Here is a 16,481-nt window from a genome sequence, read left to right as displayed (position 1 = left end):
CAGCAGCTTAAGTGAAATTGGATTTAAAGCCACTAAAATCGAAATGTTTAAATAAATGAGTGACCTACTGTTGAGTGTCACGTAGGTTGCAACCGTTTAAATGTCATTATTTTATTTCTGAAAATCTACCTCCACAAAATCGTCCCTATCTTTTGAATCGCGACTTTCTACTCCTTATATAGTTTTTCCGTAATCGCGCTGAATGTACTCGGAAAAGGTGCCGCAAATTGCAATTTGAATCAAATTTCTCCACCTGTAAAAAAAAATATATAAATAAATAAAAAAAAATTTAAAAAAAAAACAATCGCTGTCTTTTGCTTCCATTACTGAAATTCGTTTTCAACCTGATAATCCCTCATGAATCATTGCTAGTGTTGACCTGAACTAACTCAAAGTAGCGGTCACCTACCCTGAATCTCCTATAGGGAATTAAAATCATTTTTAGCATATTTTCACTTAATTACTAATCACATTAGAAGTATTTCTGCATGTTTTAAAAGCATACCGGTTGCTCTAAGCTTGCTAGGGGGGAACTGAATTGGTATTGCATTTGATTGTATTCCTGAGAATTGTCTGCTCTACTTCCATCTCCTTATTATTGCATAGGGGGGGGGGGGGGGGCAGTGAATTGTCAAAAGAAAAAGTGATCATATTATCTCTTGTGGAAACCATCTTAGTTATTTATGTGCTGCATTCTTTTCCATCATTTCATTTCCTTGAAACCATAAAAGGATTCTCAGATACTTTATCCTCTCTATACCAACTCCTAAGTAATTAAAAAAGTGTGCTAGTGTAATATTATCCATTGTTGATCACTGTCATATTCATAAGTGTGCTATCAAATATTAATTATTTATAAGTGATATATATATATATATATATATATATATATTATTCAATTTGTAACATAAATCTTTTAATTTGCAAAACAAACCTACTTCTTGTCTCAGTGAGGTCAGGGGGATTCAAAGAGAGGGGCGTTATACAAGGGTTTATCATCCAGATATATGAATTTGTCATAAAAATATATAAATAAGGGCTTCATTGGGCATCCCAGACTAGACACTGACTTAGTTGGAGTACTGAATTGAAGTCACTTAACAGCATGAACTAATTAAAATGATTTCCCTACATATGCTTTAGTTGCTTACTACTGAAAGAAAACTATTTCTGTGGATTATATGCTTTTTAAGTGCGATTCCTGTTGAATGGTTTAACACATTTACATCGAGTGTTCCAATTTAAATAATGTCCATATTATGGTTTTTACATGCAACAAAAAAAAAAGAATACCAAAAATGTGCAATTAGCAAAGCATTTTAAAATCAGTCAGCACAAGTGCAACATAGCAAAAGCTGAATGACAATCAATATAAGTCTGCCAATCATTCTGCAAACTCTCATGCTCTGAATTAATCATTAAATCATGCCAAAATCATCAAGAACAAACATGTTTCATGGTGATGCTCCCGAAGTAATCAGCAGATCATACCCAAATCATCAGGGACAAACATGGCAATGCTCTTGAAGTAATCAGCAAGTCATCCTAAAATCATCAGGAACAAAGTTTTCTAAAATAGGGATGATGTTGGCATAAGCAGCAAGTCATCCTAAGCGTGATGCTGGAAATGCATTGGAGGGACAGGGCCTCCCTGTCCTTGTCCTCCCTTATGTGTGTTCTGTGTTATTTTCTGCACAAGAGCCAAGCTGGGACCCCTGGCAGTGCAGCTCTTCCTCTTTTTGGTTGTGGTAAACAGAGGCCCTTGGGATACCCTTATGGCACCCATGGGTGGGGGGGATACAACCCTGTGGCCCTACTGTATGTTTTTGGGCACCTGTGTGTTGCCCACAGAGCAGGGTATGGCCTGGTGGCAGTTTCATGCTGATATGACAGGATCTCAGAGTATCCTCCATTTTGGGATACCCAGGCCCTGCCTTAGGAATCCGTGAATTCCTCAGAGAAGGCAAGGTGGCCCCTGGGGTGTCTTGGTTTCTATCGCCTGTTACATTGTTTTTGCAAAGTCCTGGGAAGCCCCGACTCTGTCCCTTCCGGTGACTGGCTGTTTGGGTGGAAGAACCATATATGGTATTGTGGGGAAGTGCAGGACAAACTGGCTGGAGCCTTCCCAGTGACTGTATATTTTGGGTACACACTTGGGGTGGGACCTGTGTGACATGTGTGAACAATATGCATTCTATTTTATGGGTTTCTGGTTTCTGTGTGTGGGACACAATGAATGAGACAGCCCTGCCTGGAACTGACATGAGTGTAGTGTACTGAAACGCTGGGTGTTTGCCCCAATCCACATTCCTTGTTATGGGTGTCTGGGTGAAGTGAATGGCCTGAATGCCTGTGAGCCCGATTGGCCGCCTGCCTGAATGCCCTTCTGTGCGATTGGCTGACTGAGCCTGGCTCAGCCTGAGTGAATGAGGGACAGATGTGTATGTCCTATGGACCTCTCACTTACCTATTTGTTCAGAAGCTGAAGTCGAAACTTGAAGCTGTTCTTGGAAAACCAGCTGGAGGAGATGGCTGCTGCATTTCCTTCAATGTAATCCAAAAGCAGTTAACTTTGTCGAGGACTGATCCGAGAGAGGACCTGACTAGGAGACCTCTCCCCAAGCTATGAGGGACCATCCTGTAAAAACTGCTGTTCTTCATCAAGGTACCCAGGAAGCCAGTGCTGCGAGTCTGACATCCGGAGAAGGGAACCGCTGAGAATCCTGAAGCGAGTGCCTGGACATCAAGGTCGAAGTTCATTGACGTCGCCCGGGTTTCGGAAGATCTCTGTGACTGCTGCAAGCCGTTTGCAAACAAGTCGCCCAGAAGCGGGGATACCTTGACGTTGTGCTGCTAGATGCCCGGAGCCGAGAAAGTTCCACCTTGCCCAAGAACATTTGACAGAGGGCGCCATTGCCATCACCGCTGACCACTTTCTCCCGCTGGAGAAAGTCAAGGTCGCTGGCTACCGAGGAAAGTCCGCTGGTGGGTTTCCCGCCAACAGAAGCTGACAAAGACATCCCGAGGACACTGACCGAGTGGAGATCCGTGGTGGTGTCCCGAAGCTACCCTGAGGTACATTCTGCGGCTGCAGCACCGTCAGGCCAGAGGAACCCTGACCGCGACCCCCGCTGCTGGGCCTGCATCCATCACCACCAAAGGTCTTTCAAGTCCACAAAGTCTTACTTGTGACACCGAACACTTTTGCATCGACGTCTACTGCATGCCTCATCTTCCAAGGACTTCCACCATCGAGGAAATGATTGTCGACGAACACTGCGAATGTCGAAGCTGCTGTATCCGCACCAGTGTTCGACTTTTCCTCGAGGTTCTCGCGGCTCGAGGCTCCTGCTTTAAAAAGGGAGTCCACCCTCGAAGGATACCGAAGAAACTCTTACACTTCAGGTACATTGGGATGGTTGAACTTTTTAAACCAAGAAGCAAGGCTTATTAAGTATTTAGGGACTGGGCTTGTTAACGCTTTCATTACAGGTTGCCCAGGTAGGGGTTGGGGAGGGGTGGAATCCTCACTCAGAATTGTGTATCTATATCCAAATAAAGCATTCTGCCATTGCTTAACCTACCTTCCTTCCTTATTATCTATGCTGATACAGCTTACTGAAGGATCTGTATGCTCTATTATAACTGCCAGCAGTTGATGCATTTTCAAGGAATCTAATGTCTAAGTGTGGTACCACATAGAATTGTATAGATTTGTCATAGAATTACCAGAGTACAAAGTGTGTTATTGTGTATATATCTCTGAACCTTATTTTTTATATAAAGAACTGTCTCAGCACATAACATAGTGTGTTGACAATCCTTTGTGGGGGATTGGGGACTCACTGTACTTAAGAACCAGCATACATCACCTCCCGAGAGCTTAAGCCTTGGCTGCTCGTCCATAGCTACCATATAGAGTACCTTGGGGGGGGGGGTGCTCTGTGCTGCGACCCTGCCATATAGAGGGCAGAAGTAGCGATACACCCCCTCCAATCTTTACACTAAGCTCATCCCCACATCATCACCCAGAATTCTGAGACATTTGCTGATGGCTTTAACAGTGTAGTGACATCTAATATGAGAATTACTTTTAATGTAGTTCCATGACGATCAGATTATTCCAGGATGGTCTCTAAAGTCATTGTTTTAGACCAGGGTTGTCAGCTCTTTGGTGTGGGGCACTGAATGTGCTGGGAGATTAAGTAAATTCAAGGTGGGACTCATGTTATCACCCTCGATAATGTAACCAGGACAATCAAATATTTCAATACAGGATCCAAACCCTGTAAAACAGACAGCTGAAGACAATACTCTGCCTCCCTCACAGATGTGTGCCCAACACGCAAGTCACAGATCTGCTTCAACAAAACAGAAATTTGGTCCAGCCCTTACTGTTCCATACCACCTCCCTCCCCTAAAAATTGGAGGTCCGGGGGGCGTTGAGAGTTGAGGTACGGCGGGCGAATGGGGTAGAGAGTGGCAGTACGGTGGATGAGGGTACAGAGTGTGAAGGTAAGGTGGGTTGGTTAGGGTAGAGGGAGTGGAGGTAGGGTGTGCGGGTAGAGAGTGGAAGTAAGGTGGGGATGAGGTTAGAGAGGGTGGAATCGTAGGTGTGTGGCAGTAGAGAGTGGGATTAGGGTAGAGAGAGTGGGATTAGGGACGGTGGGTTGAGGTACGATGAGTTGGTGGGGTTAGAGAGGGTGGGGGCTGGAGAGGGTGGGGGTATGTTGCGTAGTTCGGGTATAAAGAGTGGGGTTAGGGTATGGTAGACAGAGAGTAGGGAAAGGGTGGAGATAGAGAGGGGTAGAGAAGATTGAGGTAGGGTGGGTGGGTGAGGGTGAGAGTTTGGGGTAGAAAGTGTGGGGGTAGAGGGTGTGTGGGTCAGGTGGGTGGAAGGGGTAGAGGGAGTGGGGTAGGGTGGTTGGTTGTAGAGAGAGTGGGTGCAGTAGGGACTGTTGTAGTAGGGCGCGTAGGTGTAGAGAGTGGGGGTGGGTTGGGGTAGAGAGGCAGGGGATAACGTGAAAGGGCAAAAACATCAACAAAAGCAGCCCTGGGAGGACTTATCTAAAGTAGTCCAAAATAGCCCAACCAAACACCCACCAGCACACGTAATGGGGGTGTAGTGAGTTAGTGGGAGTGGCATGGGTGAGGATAGAGAGGGTGAGGGGTAGGGAGAGTGGGCATGGGATGGCTGGGCGGTTGTAGAAAGAGTCTCAGGAGTACAAAAAAAACGATCTGCAATCAAAAGTACCCACAAATACCCCAATTGTCAGCAATAAATATCCCAATATGAAATTACTGCACAACTGGGAAATGGAAAGCCGTTACAAAGCTATTGGAACAACTATTGTTAGGGAGATTCTCATTGGTTAGAATGACCAAGAAGTTTGGAAAAAGATTTCAGTGATTTGCAATTCCATGCCAAGGAATTGCCCATTGCTACGCCAACCAGATATTCTCAGTTCGGAACCCCCAGTCCCTCTCTCTCTTCTGTAGCAATGGCTCAAGCGCCACCAAAATTTGCCAAAACCAAAAAGGTGTTTTATCAAAACAAAGTGTTTCCTTCTAGCAGTAGTTGCCAGTCGTAAGTGAATTGGTAATATGTTCAGTTAATCCCTTTTTGTATTTTAATGCCCCCAGCACTGATGTTAATTCCTGCTGTGCAGAGGTATCTCAGCAGGACGTGGGCAAATCTTCTGAATGTGCAGAGCCCTTTGTGGGGTCGGAATTCAATACCCTGCGGGTATCGGGCTGCAAGACAGCATCCAACTTAAAGCCTCGACTATCCCTCTATCCATCTATCTATGATTGAGTGGGCCTTTGTACTCAGGAAGAAAAAGCAGACAACGTGTGAGTGATGATGGCAGTCCATCAGTGCCTATGTGTGACAGGCAACATGGAAAGTTGGGGTTTGGGTAGGTTAGAATTTAAGAACGTCTTTGTGGACTACAAAACTTAAGGGTAAACTTTTTTGCCTTGCGAGATAGACAGTTGGCATTTTCTTTTGATTGCCTGCGGTCTCACAGTTTCTCTATCTTGGTTTTCCTCTCTGACATGTCATCAGGGACACTGCTGGAAATGGAAAGAATGTATTGGGGGAACCCTCTCATCGTTGGAGAGTCGGGGTTGTGGGGAGGAGGGGCGGGGTGTGTGACCGATAGGCGTGGCCCCTTTCCAGGTCACAATACAGTGTGTCTTCATAGAATCCAATCCTGCTGGCGATTTGCATAAAAGGAAAGAGTATTATTGGAACATAAGAATATCCACAATTTCACATGTACATGACTGGTGTCCCAACCGGTATACATGAAAGTGTTGAAAAATCTGCTATTGCGCTGAACGAGGCGGAATTACTCACGTGGGAAAACTTGTAACCATTGGGTTTATCGTTATGAGAAACCTGCATCTGAAAAATACCCTCATGAATGCTTCAGAAGCAAGCATCAGACGGTCGGTGATAAAACATGTCTGCACTTAAGGATCATTTTTAAAGAAGGTCGCCTTTCTGAGGCTTAATCTTTGCGCCTTCCCAGGTGCAATGCAGAACGCACTGTGAACTCAAATAATTTGTGCGAGCGCTGGCATCCGTTAAATGGATTTACAAAACACTATAAAGGCGAGGAGAGGGTTAACATGAAAGCGCTTGTTTAGCGCTTTCATGTAAACCCTCTCCTCGCCTGTGTATTGTTTTGTAAATATAAAGGCGAGGGGACGCTGGTGCGCAGAAGGGTTATTTTCCTTTCTTCCTAAGGAAAATAATCATTGCGAGCACCAGCGGTAAGAAAATAATTCTTACACTGTCCATTAAAATTGGAAACATAAGCACAATATTTTCTTACCTAAAGTAGCAGGAGCTATGGAAGACGCAGCAGTTGGCACGGCAGGGCCAATTACTCTAAGATGGCTACGGCAATTCACTTCCTCAAACATGATTGGCTGCTTCTATACCTCCTTATGATTGGAAGCTAAAGCTGCTCGTCAGCTTCTGGCACATCATAAAGATTAGCAAACAGCCAATCATTGTGTTTGAATTGGGCCAGCCAAGCAGTGCTTAGTGCAGTGGCAGTGTCCCAGTTCTCGGTGCTTAACATCTGTCATGGGGTCCGTCCAGACTCTGCAGCATTTTTCCAGGAAAAAGCAAACAGCCCAATGGCACAGGAGCGAATTGGGCCAGGAGTCTAGACAGAGCGCCGCTCCGTCTAAACAATTTTTGACAGAGTCGAGCTCTGTCTTGTTCCGGCACAAATCCTCCACCGATCAGGGATGCATGGATTACATCTCTAATCTCCAGTACTTCTAGACCTACTATTCCTTGTCCATTACTCTTTTGGTGACCCCAAACTTGCTAGACAGGACTAAAATATACATATTCAATCCCTGCACAGTAAGGTCTAGACATGATACAACCGGGAAGAGAACCGCCCCCACTAATTACCAGACATAGTGGTTCTGGCCCCATAGCTCCTCCTCTTTTTTCCCAGCATTCCAAAGTCTGCAACACGATAAGGGGCGGGAGAACAGAAGAACTTAGCTGGGGAGTAGGAGCCATGGAGATTAGTCAAAGTAATTGATGCTTTACCAGTTTGTCCCATACTATTACTTATGCGGAATACCCAAGCTGAAGTGCCTAGGCCAAGAAAAACCCAACAAAGACAGACACCAGATCTCTGCAACACCCATGAACATGTTATATAGTTCATGGCACAGGAATCAAAGATGTCATCAGTTACTTGTCTATTGATTTCAAACTACCCCCACTCCTGCTAATGTGACACTACCATATGAGTGGAAGCCCAAATGGGTGTCCTACAAGAAAACTGGACCTAAATTCTCTAATGAAAGTGTGAATAGGCTAGCAATTATGCTAAAGGAACTGAGCCATCAACCTGGGCTAACTCCAGAAGCATTTCTAATGTCTGCCATGCTGGAGGCGACAGAGCAACTGATATTTGTTTAATGAAGTTGTCCTCTTTACGCACATAAACATTCTTTTATAGACTTTTAAAAGATTAAGGATTCTGCCTCTGCAGAGGATGAAGGAGAATAAACAGCAGGCTAGATCATCTACTCAAATCTATGAAAAGACGACAAGGCCTTGTGCTGGACTAAACACAAGTGGCTCTGAGCCCCCAATGTCCAAGGCCAATATGACGGGCACCAAGGATAAACCATCAAAAAAAAAACAGAATAAATTGTCAATCTAATCTGGAGGCTCAAAAGGTCCTCCATGAGATTGTAAGCCTAAAGGAAGATCAGAGAAGAGGATCTTGCCAAAAGGAAACTCTTTGGAAGATGGGGGACACATGAAAACGCTTCCTTGAGAGCCCCGCAGCATTCTATAAAAGCCCTGAAGATCACCATCACTGGCTTTTAAGGGAGAAGACCGACAAGCCCATATCAAAATCATCCAGAAGAAACCGCATGCTATTAGGAACAGAACCTAAGCTACGAGGCTACACGCATGCCCCCCTTCCATTGCTTAATACATGAAGACCTCATAGCTGGCTTAATTGAGTGGAGAAAGGAAGCTGCTACTCCACTGGAGAGCCACTTACCATAGCAAATGCCCCTGCACAACATCCAAACTGTTAGTCAAGAGAAGGATACAGAAGTCACCTCACCGAGGGATTGAATGGGTCAAAGGAGAAGAATGCATTGAAGGGTCACAGACATTAGATGAATGGGTGGAAATTGCCTCCTCTTGGTCCAAAAGGGAGCAACATGATTCATCAATTGGCCCACCTCTTGAACCTTCTTGCAAGAACCCCCAGGATCAGGGTAAAGATCAAAGGCATAAAGCAGGACGCTGCGCCAGAGAATAAACAAAGCGTCCCACATCCAAGCTAGAGGACCGGGAGCAGAAGAGCCTGACCTGAGCATTTTCCCTGGAGGCAAATAGACGTAGCCTTGGAAAGCCAAACATTTGGCAACTCTCCCTGAAAATCTGTGGGGAGGTAGATTCTTAGAAGGAAATACCCAGCTCAATCTTTCTTTTTTGGAGTTGCCTCGGATATGGAGCTCAGAAACAGAGAAAAAACCTCTCAACCCAATATCCCAGCTGCCAAACCAGATCTGAGGAAGCCTTGGATCCAGACACCCCTTTCCGTTTCTATAAATCATGGCTACCGAACTGTCTATGTCTATACTGATAAAGGTCACATCTCCCTGAACCAGGGAACCAGACTCAAAGAGATCCAAATATTTCAGTAACCCCTTCCAATGAGACGAGTGTCCCTCTAAAAAAAAACACTTTTCTTTAAGCTTGTTCAAATCCAAGAATGCACACCAACCCCATGGACCGACATTGGTCATGATAACCTTTTGAGGTGGGGCTGGGGGGGGGGGGGGGGGGAGAGATTCCCTTGATATGATTTAACAGATCTAGCCACCAACTGAAGACTAACCTCATCTCATTAGTCACTAGAGCAAGGACCTCAAAGGCCTGGTCTTGAGAAATCTAGTAACCATGGAGGTACATCCTTGGAGGATCTAGGTAAAGTTTGGTCCCTAAAGAAGAATGCTACATCAGCCCCTGAAGCGTGGGTCATTACCTTGCCAAGGGCATCTGGAGATCAAACACCTGAACCACTGATCTGAGTGAGAACATGATTTCTTCAAAAGGAAATACCAGATCTTGATCTGTTCAAAACTGGATCACTATGAAAGTAAGATCCAGAGTTGGAAAAAGGTGATCAGGGAGCAAGGAAATCCCACTGTAAAGTTAATTCATGAAGATGTAGGGGGCTGAGTGGACACCAGCTAGTGATCCAGGTATGGGAAGACTGCAACCCCCTTTTCAAGAAGGAAAGCCATTAGATGGGCCAACATCTTTGTAAAAACTCTGGGAGCTGGCCAACACAGGAAGGTCTGTGTCTGTCTGTGAATCTTAACAAACACTGGTGACGAGGGTGAATTTGGACCTGAAGGATCTAATGAGGTCAGTTGGACCTCTTCGGAAGGAGAGGTACAATAATCCACTGCAACATCTCCCTACTAAAGCAAGCTGGAGAAATAGATATCCCAGAGGCGTGAAACAATTTTAAAACCCTGTGGTGTGTTGCCTTCTGTACACAAAAACTGACTAGTAGCTCTTTGCACCACTTCCAAGGAGCAGGGAGCAGGAGCGACGTGATGTGTCGCTTCATTAGAGATCAAATTTAAAGGACAAGTCACAACTAGAGGTCCTGGCGGAGGAAGGGGTGTGAATTCTAGCCCATACCCATCTCAGGAATCTAAGAAGGGGTCTTTCCAGATGCTGGATCAAAAATTCAAACAGGTCCCACCACACCTCCTGACATTACCCTAGATAGTTGGGCCTTTGCCTCTGGATCCAGGGGTTTCAGAACGGTCTTGAACAGAGACCTGATCCCACCTTTGGGCCTTTCACAGAAGCCTATCCTGGGACTTGTTAGACAATGTTCAAAATGTGATCTCCTTGCAGTGAAGGCTGGTTCAACTGGTTTCTAAAGCTGAATGGCAATAGGGTGTGCTGGAGGATAGAGTATTAGTGGCTAGCATTGCTCAAGCTTCTGAATCTCGTACTGTAAAAGCAGAGGTGAAGCTTTGTTTTAGTGTCTTAAAGGAAGCACATGAAGTCTGAATATATCATAATTCATGAGATTTATTGTACTTATACATATCATTAATACATTTTAAAATAAAAAACAAAGTGAAAACAGCAGTCGATTGGACAGCATGTTTCTCTAGCCAAAAGACTGCTGACAAATACGGACCAAATAAACCTTGTAAAACTGCACACCAGCCTTGAAAAAACGCGAAGGAATATGCAAAGCCTGTGCCTACACAACACAGTCCTCTAACCTTAACTGGCCCTTTTTTTCACTCTCAACCTTATATCATGAATGATATGTGTGATGTCAGTACCACGCAAGAATACAAGGTTATACTATTGAGTGACTTCAGCTGCTTCATTTAAGCCACTGTAGCAAAGCATCACCTCCATTTTATACATTAAAGAAATTCAGGAGCTTGTATGAGCCTCTAATATTGGATCCCCCCCCCACAACATTATAGACATTCAATAGGCCAAAGCAGATGTTTTTTCTAGTACTCTGGAAACGCTGGGAAGCCACACATCAAATAGAGAGCAGTACCTCGTTTTCTGACACCAACAACCAAAAGCCTCCTAAAGTTAAAACAAACGCCAACGTACACAACAGGTCTTAATATTTCAATATAAATCTTTTAGGAACCTTGCCACCATGGCTCAATTTTATGTGCTCTTGTCTTGCAATCAGTATGTTAGTTCCCACCCCTTCCCTCCCGCCCAAACATCTCAAGCGGCCTTTATTAGTCTCCGATGCTTATACTCTCCTTATTTAAATATTACATTTTGTATGTAATCAGGGCAATATGCAGTTTCATGGCTCACAGTGCCAGTGCTCCTCGGTGCGAAATGTGTCAGCTCTTTCAAAGACCCTATATCATCACATAGGACGTTTGTATATTGGGTGGCTGCCTTTTGCTACACCGTCGTTTCTGCTAGTGTCCATTTTTGTAGGTCTTTCCACCACATCTCTACCGCAGGGCCTTTCAGGAATTTCCAATCCATTGCTATCCTATGCTTGGCCAATACAAAAGCCAGGTCCTTCATTCTACTCATATATTGTCTATCTTTGGGACTTGGGAAAATGCCCAACAGACAGGGCACAGGGGATTGGACATTCAAAATTATATCACCCTTGGACAGTCTACTTGCAATTTCCCTCCAGTATAGTTGCATTTCTGAGCAAGCCCAGAACATATGCACCATCCCCACATTCTCCTCGTTACATCCAGGGCAATGTTGTTTGCACCCTTAAAACGGGCACTCTTTCAAGGTGTTAAGTAAGCTCTATGTGTTATGTACAGTTGCAGAATTATAGCTTACCATTTCTAGAAACATTTTTACGATACCCGATTACTTTCTGCCACTCTGCATCCGTGAAGGACTTTCCCCAAGTCTATCTCTCAACTCAGTCTTACTTTCAATGCACTTGAGAAATATTTAGAAAGAAACAGGTCATAAAGTCTGTATACGGTATGCCCCTCTTCTGAAATATCGAGTATGGCTTTTAAGGCATTGTGCATGGTTTTCTATTCACAAATCATAATAAGTACTAACCCTCATGGATACCTATGAGTTCCTTCAGCGCCTGGAAGTCCATCAATGTGTAATTTTCAACAGGTCCCCAATCGTGACCAACCCCGAGGATTCCCAGAGTTTGCGTTTACCAGATTGTAATTGCCGTCCATCCGACAGTGCTGCCGCCAGGGGAATCTGTGAGGAAACAGTGTCCTTTGGCTATCTTACAGGCTCTCTGCCACTGCTGAATGCCTAACGTCACTAGGTATGGTTGTCCTAAATTGGGGGTTTCTACCCACAGCATCTCTTTCAGATAATACGGTTTGCAGGTTGCAGCAGGTGTGTGTCAAGTGTCGATTCATCTGCCAGCCAGCCCCCTACAAACCGCAAAAAGTAAAGTTCAAATTGAGAGTTTTTAAGACCAACCTACAGTGTCTATTATGCCATAACAATAGTCTGCACTCTGTGTCTAGCAGGCCAAAGAAGGGCTTGAAGATATATGGAATGTTCACAAAATAATGTAACAAGTCTGGGTAACACTACCATTTTTAGTAATGCAGCCCCACCCATTAACGATGGGGCAATCGCATCCAGAAATTCATGGACTTCTTGACCCCCTCCAACTCTATCAGGGTGTTGTGTTTATGCGGCAGAAACACTTATAAGTACTCATGGTGGGTATTATGCCGAACAACACACCCAATATTTTTTCACATAAACAGTGTTAGGTCATCGATTTATTTTCTTTACCTTTTTAAAGTTACCCATAGTGTAACTCTGAACTGTTTGCCCTCCAACAATCTATCTGTTCCCCATTGTGGCGACTCGCCCTAGACAAAGCTGGTGAGCCACTTATCTAAGGTTAGGGGATGGAAAAGAGACTTGCCCTATACCTAGCTGGGCACAATCACTATTGTTTTGATCACATCTAAAATGCACAACCCATGGCAGTTTGCCCCAAGTACATGCATTAAGCCGTGCAGGTGAAATATAATTAATTATTCTTTTCCCTGGATTGGCTACTATAAAAACAAATTTAAAAATGGAACAAAACTCTTTAATTTAGGAGTTCTGCTTCTTAATGCCCTAAACAGAAAATTACATGTGGAGGCATTATCAAGGCTTTGTATCTCTCTCACACAAGTGAGAAGGATTAACTTGCGACAACCTCTGGACTGCATAACGTGTCCTTTGTTTCAACAGGCCTACCGGTTTCAGTGGTGTGATGGATATACCACTTTCTTCAGGGCCACAGCACTCACATGGTGCTGTCACAAAAGCCAAATGTTGAGTGCTGGCTGTTCACTGCACCCTACTTGGGTGTCCAGGCAGACAACGACAGATCAAAGTTATTTCTTTCTACAACGAGCGAAATATTCATATCGTCCTGTTAGCACCTAGTTCGCTGTCATGTGCCGGCTGTACCTTTGCAGAGCTTCTACTGCTCTCATCTGCTGAGACTGTAAGGACAGAGAGAGCTAGTACCCCATACAAACAGGCGCCTCTGTAAATCAAAAACACAAAACCATATTTTCAAACTGGCAACAAAGCAAGGGATGCCTGCATACAAAGACAATCACCCATACCATGCCTGCATTCATGCAAATAGAGTCTGCACAGAGTCACACTGGGACAACAATCCCAAATCAGGCTATACTGTCCTATTTTCCTGACCCAAGAAGGGGGACAGGATGGTCCGTGTGTGGGTGGGTAGAAGATTGGTTGAAGTGAGTGGATGGCCACATTGGTGGTGAATGACTCTACAGGTGGGTGCATGGATGGGTAGGTGAATGCTCAGCCTTGTGCATCGATACATGAGAATAAAATGATGGATGGAAAGCTGAGCGTATAAGGAGAATTGCCTTCAGGGTTGCTAGATTGGATGCCCCACAATTTTTTTATTGAAATACTGTATTTGAATTGGGGAAAATGACTCCCAAGAATTGGGCACGTTTAACTCACCAAGTCATTGAAGTTCCATAAAACTGCATACTTGTTTGTCAGGTCCATTTAACCTACATGGAAAATAAATAAATAACAGCTATTCTTATGCATCAGGACATGGTGTACAAAAGCAGTAACATAGCAATGCAATTAAAATCCGGGAAAAATAATAGTAACTTATCTGATAATAAAATGCTTTGTGGTTCACCTCTGCTCGAGCAGAAGTGGTTGGCATATTACTTGTCAGATGAACCTATTGAGGAGAAAAGGAAAATATCTTCTATTAGCTTGCATCATGTGTACAAGATACTGCCATTTAACAGCCAATGTCCATGCATCAAATACGTAAGGCATTACTATGTAGTGCTGGGCTGTCTGTGGCGTTAATCAAGAATGGCCTATGGGCGTTCTGGCACCCGAATGGTTATGATTCAGTCGATAAGTGACTGGGCTAAAGCGTGGAGGGACAGTTAGTGAGACACTAGAGGAGGCATAATCTGGAAAAACTAGTTGGGGATGCCACAGACCCTGGGATGCAAATATCCCTTAGAAATCCAAATCTCAAACTGAATGTAGCCATCTGCGATGAAACAATCCACTGCGTTTAGTCCAGCCCAGCACCCCCTGCGTGGCTTACTTCCCGATCCACCACATAAAATAAATCTCCTACTCCCTCATAATATTCAGTATCATCTGTTGGCGGCGTCCCTCCTTTGCTCTGGATGCCCCACCCCCCAAAAGAAAAAACGATTCTATCCACTTTGGTTTATGTCCACTATTGCCAGTTTATTTTTATTCCAAATGGAATGTGTCCTTTGGCAGAGCCTTTCACCCCCATATACGGTGTCCAAATGCATCTCAAATTAAACTTAAAAGAGCATCCTATTGCTGATGTCACTTACATCGTGTCCCTCTATTTTCCGAAGATGTGCTCTTGGAGGGAGCTTGAGATGCTGCTTTTTGAAGTCTCCACTTGTAGAAGCCCTGTAGAATCAGTGTGCTGAAAACATACACCGGAGTCCCTGGAAATTACAAAGACCAGGGAATACATATATGAAATCACAGCATCTTCATAATAGAAGCCACGTGGCTAACACATTTCAGTTATAAGCACATAGTTAATAACGGAATTTGTCTATTTTGGGGACACAGTCACCCAAATAATTTCTTTCTGTTAACACACCATTCTCACAACCATGATCTTAAAAATATTTTATTTCTTTGATGACAACATATAGATTTGGATAAAATCCAAGTTGATATACATACAAATCTATCAGAACATAAACACAGACAGTAACACATATAAACACACATTAAAAATCATTAAAACATTATCTGGAAAGTTCACGTTTACCTCATCCGTAACAGCCAGAAAAGGCATTGGTATCATTTTGGCCATCTTGGAAATGCAAGGCTTGTTCAATGTGCAAAGCTAATGTCTTGGCACAAGGAAAAGGTTACATGTTCTAGACAACAACTTTCAAATTTCAGATGACCACATAAATGCAGGAGACCAGGTTACATAATGGATCTATAATGTTATATCTGTGCATAGTAAGTCAAACTAGTAATGTACTAAGGGCATCTAGCAGTCCGATTGATGATGATATTGCTGTACAGTTCACTAAACTAACATACATCAGGGGTCATAATCAGTCAAATATAAGATGGTCAATCAGATCATTAATGCCCAAATGAGCTGACCATTCAGACCCTCTAAGTGCGATTTTAACTGGTAGAATCAATTTTGTTCATGCTTCGATAAGGACATCTAAGGACCCACCTCTGTAAGCCACAATCTTCTTAATAACAACCACTGACGTCAGGTGTATGTTGATGCTCGCAACAATGTGCCACCAAAGGCGCTGTTATCACCTTGTTCCGAATTCTTGATTTGGGCTCATTTATATGAGTGTGGACTGGCCATTTAGTTTTGCCAACGTAATATTATAATGTAATATTTGTCACATGGGCATATGATCACATCTTGCAGTTCGTAAAGTGGCCATCTTTTTCCTCACCACTTGAAAGATGGTAATTTGCAATGTGGATTGGCACACAGAGCAACTGCCACATCTATGGAGGCCTTTCACTGGAGCTAATCTTAAGAGGGCACAATGTATCAGTGTGCTGGGGCTTGTGGTAAAAATTGGTTTTGAAGCAAAAAGGCAAAAATGTAACCAATTTTACAGTACGATCATCGGGACAGATAATATGCACTATGTACCTCTCCAACCTGCTTAGTGCCAACTTTGTGCAGGCCTCAGATAGGTGACGAAACGGCCAGCCATCTAGGTAATTATAAGCATTGGCAACCCAGCAAGAATGGTGCAATGTCTTGTGTAGGGAGGGCAAATGTTACCGCCCAAACAAGGTCACAAACAAAATGGTCACCATCAAAAGAGGGAAAAGATGCTAAGCTCTTGTCTATAGCAGACAGAAAAGA

At 43.8% G+C, this 16,481-nt stretch overlaps 1 long non-coding RNA gene across 4 annotated transcripts in view; it reads right to left on the bottom strand.

The window, feature by feature from the left end:
- The window catches only part of LOC138566039 (uncharacterized), a 54,004-nt gene that overhangs the window by 17,025 nt on the left and 20,498 nt on the right, over nucleotides 1-16,481 (bottom strand). For 3 of the 4 annotated variants that reach the window (XR_011301805.1, XR_011301806.1, XR_011301804.1), the window contains exons 3-4: nucleotides 14,935-15,054; nucleotides 14,051-14,285 (exon numbers count right to left, since the gene is read on the bottom strand). This is a non-coding gene — a long non-coding RNA (uncharacterized lncRNA). The remainder of the gene's footprint in view (nucleotides 1-14,050; nucleotides 14,286-14,934; nucleotides 15,055-16,481) is intronic. The other variant, XR_011301807.1, reaches the window with a different exon arrangement.

Source organism: Ambystoma mexicanum, chromosome 2p, assembly GCF_040938575.1.
Source record: "Ambystoma mexicanum isolate Mex_15411 chromosome 2p, UKY_AmexF1_1, whole genome shotgun sequence".
NCBI lineage: Eukaryota > Metazoa > Chordata > Amphibia > Caudata > Ambystomatidae > Ambystoma > Ambystoma mexicanum.
This window is presented reverse-complemented; position numbering and strand designations above follow the sequence as displayed.